Here is a 9,975-nt window from a genome sequence, read left to right on the forward strand (position 1 = left end):
AATAAATTTGGGGGAAATGGGATGTGTGGCACTCGGCTGGTCGGTCCGCAACACGCCCTACGTTGCGCTCGGCTATTTGCAACATCGCCAATGTTGCAAACACGTGTGGTGGGTAGGGTGTTGTGCGCCGCAAGATCAAGTGCTGATCGGACAGTTGCGGTCTCATGGAGGTGGTTCACGCGCGTGAACGATCAGTCAATTGAGGAGAAGCATTTTCCCAAAAATAAGTACACAACTGAATTATCATTTTATGAACTGAAACCGAAAATTGTAAGAGAAAGCTTGATTGTCAAGTACAAGGCAATGCAATGCCTTTCTCAAAGCCTCGATTTTCTCAACTCTTTATATATAAAAAATTACTCCTGTAACAAGAATTGCAAGAACTTGCACAAGAGTAGAGTATCATGGTTACCACGAACACCAAATGACGTACACTTTCTGCAAATTCCAGTGTATCCTGGATATATGTGCAAATACCGCACCCCTCTCTTGTCCCCTAATCAAGAAATTAGGGAGTAAAAGGGCTATAAATAAAAAATAAATAGTTTTTTGAAGGAGAAAGGGAATATCCTATCAAGCAAAAATGACATATCCAGGAAGCCAAGATTGTCACAATGGAGCTTTAAAAAAAGATGATCACAATGGTTGCATGGACCCATGAGTTCCTAATTGAGGTACGTTGTGAGGGAAACAAACAGTCACCAGTTAAGTACGTAGTAGTAAATAATCTCAGCAAGTTGGTGAGCATCTAGGGCATTCATCTACAATTTGCGTTTGGGTTGTGTGAAGGAAGGCAGAGTCAGGTGAGCATCTATGGCATTCATCTACGGCCACGAAGTATATCACTGTCGTTGTTAAGGTTTAGGATGCGGAGGTAATTCGAGGTGACAGTAAAAGCCTATCGCTCTTAGTATTTGCAATTGACAGGGGAATAATGGAGAACCCTAGAGAGGTCGCATCCATGGGGAGACCTTTAATTATCATGAGCTGTAACCCTCTAGGGGAGACTATGATATTGGAGTGCGTGGCACGAAGTCTACCATGAGTAGAACATGTACTGTACCCGGCTCCGCCCAGCATAGTCGTTAACAGTGACTCGAATATCTGGTATATACTATGCTTATGCATATGTGCGTTAGAAACATACCAATGGGGATTCCAAACTCCCCGAGAGCGCCATTCTGTTCTGTTGTTTCACTAGTCATCACAATCCTCACACTTTATTTACTTTTTATGTTATTTAGTTACAAGTTCCAAACACTACTCAACAATCCTTTTCATTCGCCCTCACTCTGCTTTGAGTCTACAATTGTTTGCGGGCACAAAAGTACATAATTCTCTACAACAGGCAAAAGTCTGATTCATGTGCTCCCTGTGGGATCGATACTCTTACTTTAAAAAGGTTACAACTAAAACATGTGCACTTGCAGGCAATCAGCCACCCTACTTAAGCACAGCGCGATGAAGCCAGAGGTATCCAGAGGATCACGGTGGCAAGGCACGGACGCTACCTACCCGATTCCCCTTTCTCTCCCACGTGAGAGCTAGCCCTTCTCCCAAACCAAATGTGTGTATGTCTTGATTCATACCATCGAGAGGAATGAGTTCATCTTAGCACCTAATCGACCCACGGTGCTAACATCAACCATAATAAAACTACATCAAGGTCTCTACCATCGAACGGCTGCTACCGCTGCCAGAACAAGCAGTCAATGCGCCACTGTACACAGCTACATGTGATTTTTAGGCATTTTTGGGTGCAAACGAGTGCACGGATCACAATGTGATTGAATGGTGAAGCAGGGCTTAGCAGGTGCGTGCCCTGTGAGTTTTTGGATGATTTCATCAATCTCAAAATGTTGTGCCGACTCAGCATCTTGAAGGTGCTCGTAGGAATAGGATGTGTGGGCACGTGTTCATAAAGATACGTGTATGTGTCGGATGCGGGGTTCCGGCAAACCCTTAAGGTTCGAACACTGGGGTGCGCGCGAAGTCTTTCCCTCCTACCGATCTACGCTCTAGCTCGCTAAGATCTTACGGACGAACTCGACGGAGTCACAACACAGAAAGACACAGGGTTTATACTGGTTCGGGCCACCGTTGTGGTGTAATACCCTACTCCAGTGTGGTGGTGGTAGATTGCCTCTTGGGCTGATGATGAACAGTACAAGGGGAAGAACAACCTCCTGAGGTTGAGGTGTTCTTGTGCGTGTGGACTTGTGTGTATCTCTGGGTCTGATCCCCTTTCTCTCTCGGCCTCTCTCTCTTTCTCTCTTTCTCATCCCCCTCTACTATGGTGGTGGTTAGTCCTATTTATAGAGGCCCTGGTCCTCTTCCCAAATATTGAGCGGGAAGGGAGCCAACAATGGCGGGCTAATTTGAAGGGGGACAACTAGTACGAGCTATCCTGACAAAAGGTAGTCTGCGCCTATGGAAGGCTCTGGGGTGACGCCGTCTTGGGCTCCACGATGACCTCCGCCTTGCCGTCCGCGTGGTCATGGTCTTGTTGCACCGAAATGGCAACCTTTGCCTAAGGTCTTGGTACTCCGTGGTTACGCTTGCCTCCCTTGCACCAAAGAGAAAATAAGGACACTGCGCACGCTGGCGCCCGCCTAGTGTCGATCGTCATGGCTCATGTCACGAGAGCCTCCTGAGGTTCACCTTGCCTTGATATCTCCGCTCCTCGTGAGCCTGCCTAGCTAGGCCACTCTAGAGGAGGTCTTGCGTCATCCGCCTTGCGAGGCTTGGCCCCTCGCGAGGGTCTTGGGTGCCTTGTTGGTGAAGATGGGCTGTACGGCCTGCTGCTTGACCATGTCGCGGGCCGCAGGCAGGCAAGTCTGGGCACCCCCGTTCCCAGAACGCCGACAGTAGCCCCGGGCCCAAGATGCGCTCGGGTTTGGCTTCACGGCGAAGCCAAGGGTCAAGTTCGGAGCACCGCGGGCCCCCAAAGCCTACAACCTTGGTTGACGCGTGGCGGTTTGATTGGACGTGGGCGTCTCTGCTTCCCCACGCTGCCTTGGCAACTGCTTGACCTGACAAAAGGCCGGTGCAGGTGGCACTTGCCTTCATTGCTTCTTCCTTGCCTCGCTCCAGATCCCCTTTCTCACTCTTCGCCGCCGCTACCTACAGATCTGCTCCGGCCTTGCTCTGCCTCTGGCGCCCATGGCGCCGCGCAAGGTCAAGACTTCCTCGGCTCCGGCTTGGTATGAGCCCGCTCTTGAGGCGCCCACTGTCACGGAGAAGAGCCTTGCCTCCGTGCACTTGTTGACGGTGGGAGAGAGCAACGAGTGGGGGAAGACGGAGCTCCGGCTTGCCTCCGACGAGCCAGAGCCTGAGGGGAGCACCTTCCGCAGGCGATAGCGACATCCAGGGATGACCTATTCTTCTTGTTTCATTCCTGCGACATACATCAGGCCTCGTGGAGGCGTTTAGACTTTTCATTGGTATTGTGAGAACGATATGCTTGTAATATTTGCTTCGAGATTTCGCGTTTTCCTTCCTATTTGCTTTGTTCTACGTCGGTAGAGCCTGGCCCCGCGCATACCTCAACCGCCATTGGACCGACCGGAGACCAGGACGGTCCAAGGAGTGAGGGGCTACATGACTAGTTAGGCTCCCGAGTCACGATGCTCAGGAGTCCCCCTTGACGTGCGAACAACATATAGGAAGAGTTCATGAGGATAGATTAATGTTCTACGTCAGCAGAGCCCGGTCCCGCGCGTACCTCAACCGCCATTGGGCCGACCAGAGACCAGGACGGACCAAGGAGTGAGGGGTTATGTGACCAGTTAGGCTCCTGAGTCGGGATGCTCAGGAGTCCCCCTTAGCGCCCAAGCAGCCATGGTAAGGAAATAAAGGAAGATGACTTGGTCGCAACGGAGTTGCGGCATGGTGTGAGCGACTACTAAGCCCAAATATTTAGCCGATCGAGGGCAAGACTTATTTTGCTGACTTCGCGGTGATTCCTGATGTTGCGCTAGGGCTGCGCGCCAACTTATGCGACATAGCTAGGCCGGTTCATATGAGTTTTCCCTCTCCCGAGCTCTTCTTAGTGCTCTACGTCCTCAGGTCCCGGCCCTTGAGCGAGCTCGGCCGCCACTGGTATGCCAGGTCGCGATGCCATGGTCAAGGCCAGGGGGTGAGGGCTAGAGAGCCAGTAAGAGCTCCTGAGTCGCGATGCTCAGGAGCTCCCCTTTTAACGCGCAAGCGAATCGCACGAGAGAAAAGGAGACTCACGGTGCCGCCTGCTATCCTTCCCGCGGGGTCCCTGTGGATAGGCACAAAAAGAAACATGGTTTTCCATTACTGCCGCCTGCCTGCCGCTGGTTGGTCCGGATGATGTGAAGGCACTGAGGGCCTGGTGAGGTGACGTGCACGGCGCGTGCCGCGAGCCAGAGCTCGACCACTCAGATTTATCGGTCGTGGCAGGGACGGACCCATGCACCAGCGTCGTGCCTGTGTAGAGGCCCCGAGGGAGGTAATGATCGAGCAGGTGATAGCAGTTGGCAGGTTAAGCATGAAGAGCAGGTCGACTTGGATAAATGCAGGAAGATACATGCCACTGTGTCTGGCCCAGACGGCGTGGGGATGATGCAGCCCGAGGGGCGCTCCCAATAAGGTAAGCTAAAGACATAAGGAAAAGGGATACATGACACAGGGACGGGCCCGTGTGGCCTGGGAATAATGCAGCCCGAGGGGCGCTCCCAGCTTAAATGAACTTGGAAGATGTCACCTAGTTCTGTAGACGAAGTAGAGTTGGTGCAGCTGAAGCCACGCGTTGAAGGAATGGCTTCTCATGAGCCACCGGGACCCTGAGCCTCAGGAGGTTTCCTAAAGACCGTTCCCATCTCCTCCTGAATGATAACCCACAAGTATAGGGGATCGCAACAGTTCTCGATAAGTAAGAGTGTCGAACCCAACGAGGAGCTAAAGGCAGAACAAATATTCCCTCAAGTTCTATCACCACCGATACAACTCTACGCATGCTTGATGTTCACTTTACCTAGAACAAGTATTGTCAGGACCCCGATTCCAAGTCACATCGATCTAGCCGGTAACACCTCATATCACTTTGCGGCCTCACGCACGGTATCCCCACGGGTGTCGCCTTACCATGGCCCTGGACCGTTTGCGCCTTTTGTCTCACGTATATGATAGTGTCGCTAGCATCCATATGACAGAGAACCCGGGCCGACATGGCTAGTCGTGAACCAAAAGCGGCACTAACCTATGGGGACAGGCATACATGAATCACATCGAGCATGTCGGTCATCAGCGAGTGAATCCGGGTTGTAGCACTGGGCTAACAGGACTCCGGGGAACCCGGGCTGTAGCAGGCTAGGCCGGACTCTGGATGTCACCATGTGACATTTCCCCGAAGGGACAGACATAGGAATGAAGTGAAACACATGCCGGCCAGTCAAGTGTCCTGAGCAGTAGTGCTGGGCTAGCAGGACTCCGGTGAACCAGGCTAGCAGGACTCCGGTGAACCGGGCTGTAGCGGACTACTATGGCTCAAGGAGCACTAGACTACATTTCCCCATAAGAGAGGCTGCCAAGGATAAACTACTAGATTGTCGGATCCCACACATACCAAGCATTTCAATCATACACACAATATGCTCGATATGTGCAAATACAACATGGCATCACAACAAAACTCTATAACTCAAGTACTTTATTTAAAGGCTCCGGAGAGCCATACATAACATGTTCATACAGGTAGGGGTCACATGACCCGACACTCAAGTCATACAAGCATACAAGCATACAAGCACATGCGGAAGCAAATAGTCTGAGTACAGACACTAGAAAGAAAGAAGGCTTGCGAAGCCTGACTATCTACATAGGGCCCTCCATGGCCAGAATCACCACCTGGGAGGCAAGTTACTCATCGACGTCGAGGTCTGCATAAAACCCATCGGAGGGGGCGGTGTTGTCGTCTGAAAACAGTAACTAAAGCAACATGAGTACAAAGGTACTCAGCAAGTCTTACAATAGAACCTACTATACATGCTCATTCTCAAGAAGGTGGTGGAGTTATTGCAGCAAGCCAGCTTTGACTCTTAGCTAAGCTATCCTACGAGACACCACTGTAAAATAGTTTCCGCACACGAGTCCACTAATCACCAACACAATACTCCATCGGGGATCCTCCCTCGTCATCCTACGAGAGGGCCATCCTCGGTACTCACACTTATCTTGAGTCTTTTTAGTAGTAACCATTAACTTGTCTATGAACTGTATAGGCAACCAAGTAGCCCTTTACCGCGGACGCGGCTATTCGAATAGTTTTATACCCTGCAGGGGTGTACTTCGTCACACATGTTTCCACCACTTAGCGTCTGCACACGGCATGTGCTCGGCAGACTTCAAGCGAAAGCCGACGTGGGTGTAGACCACGACCTGACTAACCGCACAAGTCTCTAGTCCAGGTTTATCGCCTATTCGGGTTCCATCCGCAAGGAAATCTGGCCGGCGTGTCCTCAACGGCCCCAAATGATGTGTGCAGGGTTCCCGAGATACCAAACGGGTGACTCGGTACACCGTGCCACGGTGTATCTACCGCATCATAGCCCACCCCTAGGGTCAGCGCTACGCATGGCCGCCAACACATAACCTAAAAACACCAGAAACTAGTTGCAACTCCTGGTCAGAGGACGAGAGGGGTCAGCAAGTCGAGCGGGGTCATATTTCAGGGCCCAATGTGTGGTAGTAGCTGAATCTTAAATCACGCATACAGATCTCAGTTCTTATGGACGGCCTCAATGAAACAACCCACCATGTACTCCTATATGGCCTCTCATCGATGCCTTTACCAAGGCATGTTCAACACATCCCTCACATTACCGACATAATCATTTCACTCTAGCCCATCACCCAGATGAACCAGACCTGACACAACTCTAAGCATAACAGGCATAGCAAGGTAGGAAACACATACATGGCTCAATCAACTCCCACACATGCTAGTGGGTTTCATCTAGTTACTGTGGCAATGATAGGTCATGCAGAGGATAAGGGTTCAACTACCGCAGCACACAACAGTTTGAAACGTTGTTGTCTTAATGCAGTAAGTGAGAGCAGAAGCGAGAACATGGGATTGTATCGATATGATCAATGGGGCTGCTTGCCTGATGGAGTAGTAGTAGGGTACTGCCCTTCAGTTGGATACTCGGAGGCAGAACCTACCATGAAAGACACCACATAATACAATCATCACATGGCAATATGCAACAATATGATGCATGCTATGACATGGCAAAATGAGGTGTCCTGCCTAATGCAATGTGAAACAAGTTGAATTGGGTCCATTTGAATCAAAGATTCAAATGGGAGCTTATGTTATTAAGCATTATAAGTGTATTATCTTGTTTCACCTAAACAGCAAGGTTAAAGTGTTTTGTCATGCATGAAACCATTACATATGGAAAGACTGAATTTTTCTGATCAAATTTCATATATAAATCTTTGCATTTGGAGTTATAGATTAAAAGTTATGAATTTTAGAAGTTTTGGTTATTTTCTGGAATTTCCTATATAAGAATAAATCCAGAAAAGGATTTACTGCATCAGCCTGGCGTCACTGTGACGTCAGTGGGTCAAAGGCGCCAGCCCAGGTCAAACCTGACTGGTGGGCCCCATCTGTCAGTGTCACAACTAACTAATAGAGTTAGTTAGTGTTTCGTTAGCACTAAACTAGGTTAGTTAGGCCCTGGGCCCACATGTCAGTGAGTCAAACTGTTAACTAAAATAATTAGTGTTAACTAAACTAATTCTAATTAGACGGGCGCATGGCCCACACGTCAGCGACTCAGGGGAGGTCAACCTGGGCCCACACGGGGTCAAACAGGGTCAAACTCGCCGGCATTTAGCCGCCGGTGAGGCCAGACGCGGCGGAGCAGCGTGGGTTTCACCTACAAGGCACCGTTCGGCGCGCGGAGCATAGCTACGAGACGCCGACGCTCGTCAGCATCCAACCAGGGTGGTGGCGCGGCCAGGAAGTGGCCGGAGTGGCGCCGGTGACGAGCTTGGCGGCGACCGAAGCTCGGGTGCAGGTGGGGATGAGGTTGTGGTGCGCAAATGAGCGCAACGAGGTGCTACGGGGGCTCTACGCTATGCGGGGAGCACGTTGGGCGCATGCCCGGGACCAAATGGTCACCGGAGCATCGCCGGCGACGAGCGCGGGCGGTGGCGCGTGCGGGTGAGCATGGTGCAGTAGCTACAGAGTGCAAAAGAGGAAATAGAGAGGATGGGGAGATGGCTGAGCTCATGGGGGTCACGACGAGGCAGTCAGCAAGGTCGGGGGCAAGCTGATGCGGCGGGGACGGCGAAGGGGATCTTCGGTGGCCGGAGTTGGGGAAGACGAGGTCGGGGCGATTCCAGAGCGGGCAAGCTCTTGGGGCTCGGCCTGCTCGACGTAGTCGACGACGATGGAGCTTGTGGACACGACGGCGCGACGCAAGGATGACGGAGGGCGCGGCTACGGCGAGGGTGCGGCGGCAGAGGTGTCGGCCATGGTGGGAGAGGGCGAGGGAGAGGCGTTGGGGATGAATGGAGAGGTCTGCGGGGTCGGGGCGACGACGTGGAGGTCGTCCAGGCATCCAGGGGCGCGGGCGGCAAGCAGGTGGCGCCGTGGCGAGCGCAGGCACGCCGGTGCTCACCTCCCTGCCTGCGTGCCTGGCGAGAGGAAGCAGCTGACTGGCCATGGGCCAGCACAGTGCTGGGCCGCCAAGTGGGCCGGCTGGGGGGTTTAGCCAGGTTAGTCCCTTTCTCTCTCTTTTCTCTTTTTATTTATTCTGTTTTGTGTTTTGGAATAGTAAAAATACTATTTCATTTAGAAAAACCCTGGAAATAATCAGAGGCACATTTGAAAATATTCTCAACAGCCTAAAATTACTTTCAAGATTATTTGGGCATTTAAATTATTTTATAGCATTTAAATGCCCAAATGCAAATACTATATGGATTAATCCAGTGACCTTAGGATGTCCTAGAAAAATGTGCACTATTTTGGTCAAAGGTTTTAACCCAAAACAAAAAGGGTGGACTTTTTAGAAGGGCATTTCAGGTTCATTGGAAAAGTTTTTAGTAACCCTAGTTGTTCCAGGGGGGTGCTGGGGGTTTTTTCATCCCCATTTCAGTTTTCTGGAAATTTAAACATGATGCAACACTCTAATGCATGAACTAGCTAGGGTGTGACAACTCACCCCCACTCAAAAGAATCTCGTCCCGAGATTTAGGATCTGTTGGGAAGAAGGTGGGGTACTCGAGTCGAAGACGATCCTCCCTTTCGCAAGTGGCTTCCTTTTCGGAATGGTGTGACCATTGAACCTTGAGAAACTTGATGTTATGGCGTCGAGTGGTACGCTCGTCTTGATCAAGGATACGAACGGGATATTCCCGATAAGAGAGATTATCTTGTAGATCAAGCGTTTCGTGGTCCACTCCATGGATAGGATCCACGAAGCAACACCTGAGTTGAGAAACGTGGAAGACATCGTGAACTCTGGAAAGATGTGGAGGTAGTTCCAATTGGTAGGCAACTTCTCCTCGTTTGGCAAGAATGCGAAAGGGTCCAATGTAACGAGGAGCCAATTTGCCTTTGATACCAAATCAATGGGTTCGCTTTAACGGAGTGACCCGAAGGTAAGCCTTCTCGCCGACTTCATAAGTCATGAGCTTATGTTTACGGTCATATTGGCTCTTTTGACGAGATTGGGTTGTTTTCAATTTCTCACGAATAATGCGAACCTGCTCTTCTACTTCCTGAATCATATCCGGGCCAAAGAGTTGTCTTTCCCCCGTTTCTGACCAGTTAAGGGGTGTTCGACATTTTCGTCCATAGAGAACTTCGAAAGGAGCTTTGCCCAAGCTAGCTTGATAACTATTGTTATAAGCGAACTCCGCGAATGGAAGGCATTTCTCCCAATCCATTCCGAATGAGATGACAGAAGCTCGGAGCATGTCTTCCAG

Source organism: Triticum dicoccoides, chromosome 4A (genome assembly GCF_002162155.2).
Source record: "Triticum dicoccoides isolate Atlit2015 ecotype Zavitan chromosome 4A, WEW_v2.0, whole genome shotgun sequence".
Classification (NCBI taxonomy): Eukaryota; Viridiplantae; Streptophyta; class Magnoliopsida; order Poales; family Poaceae; genus Triticum; species Triticum dicoccoides.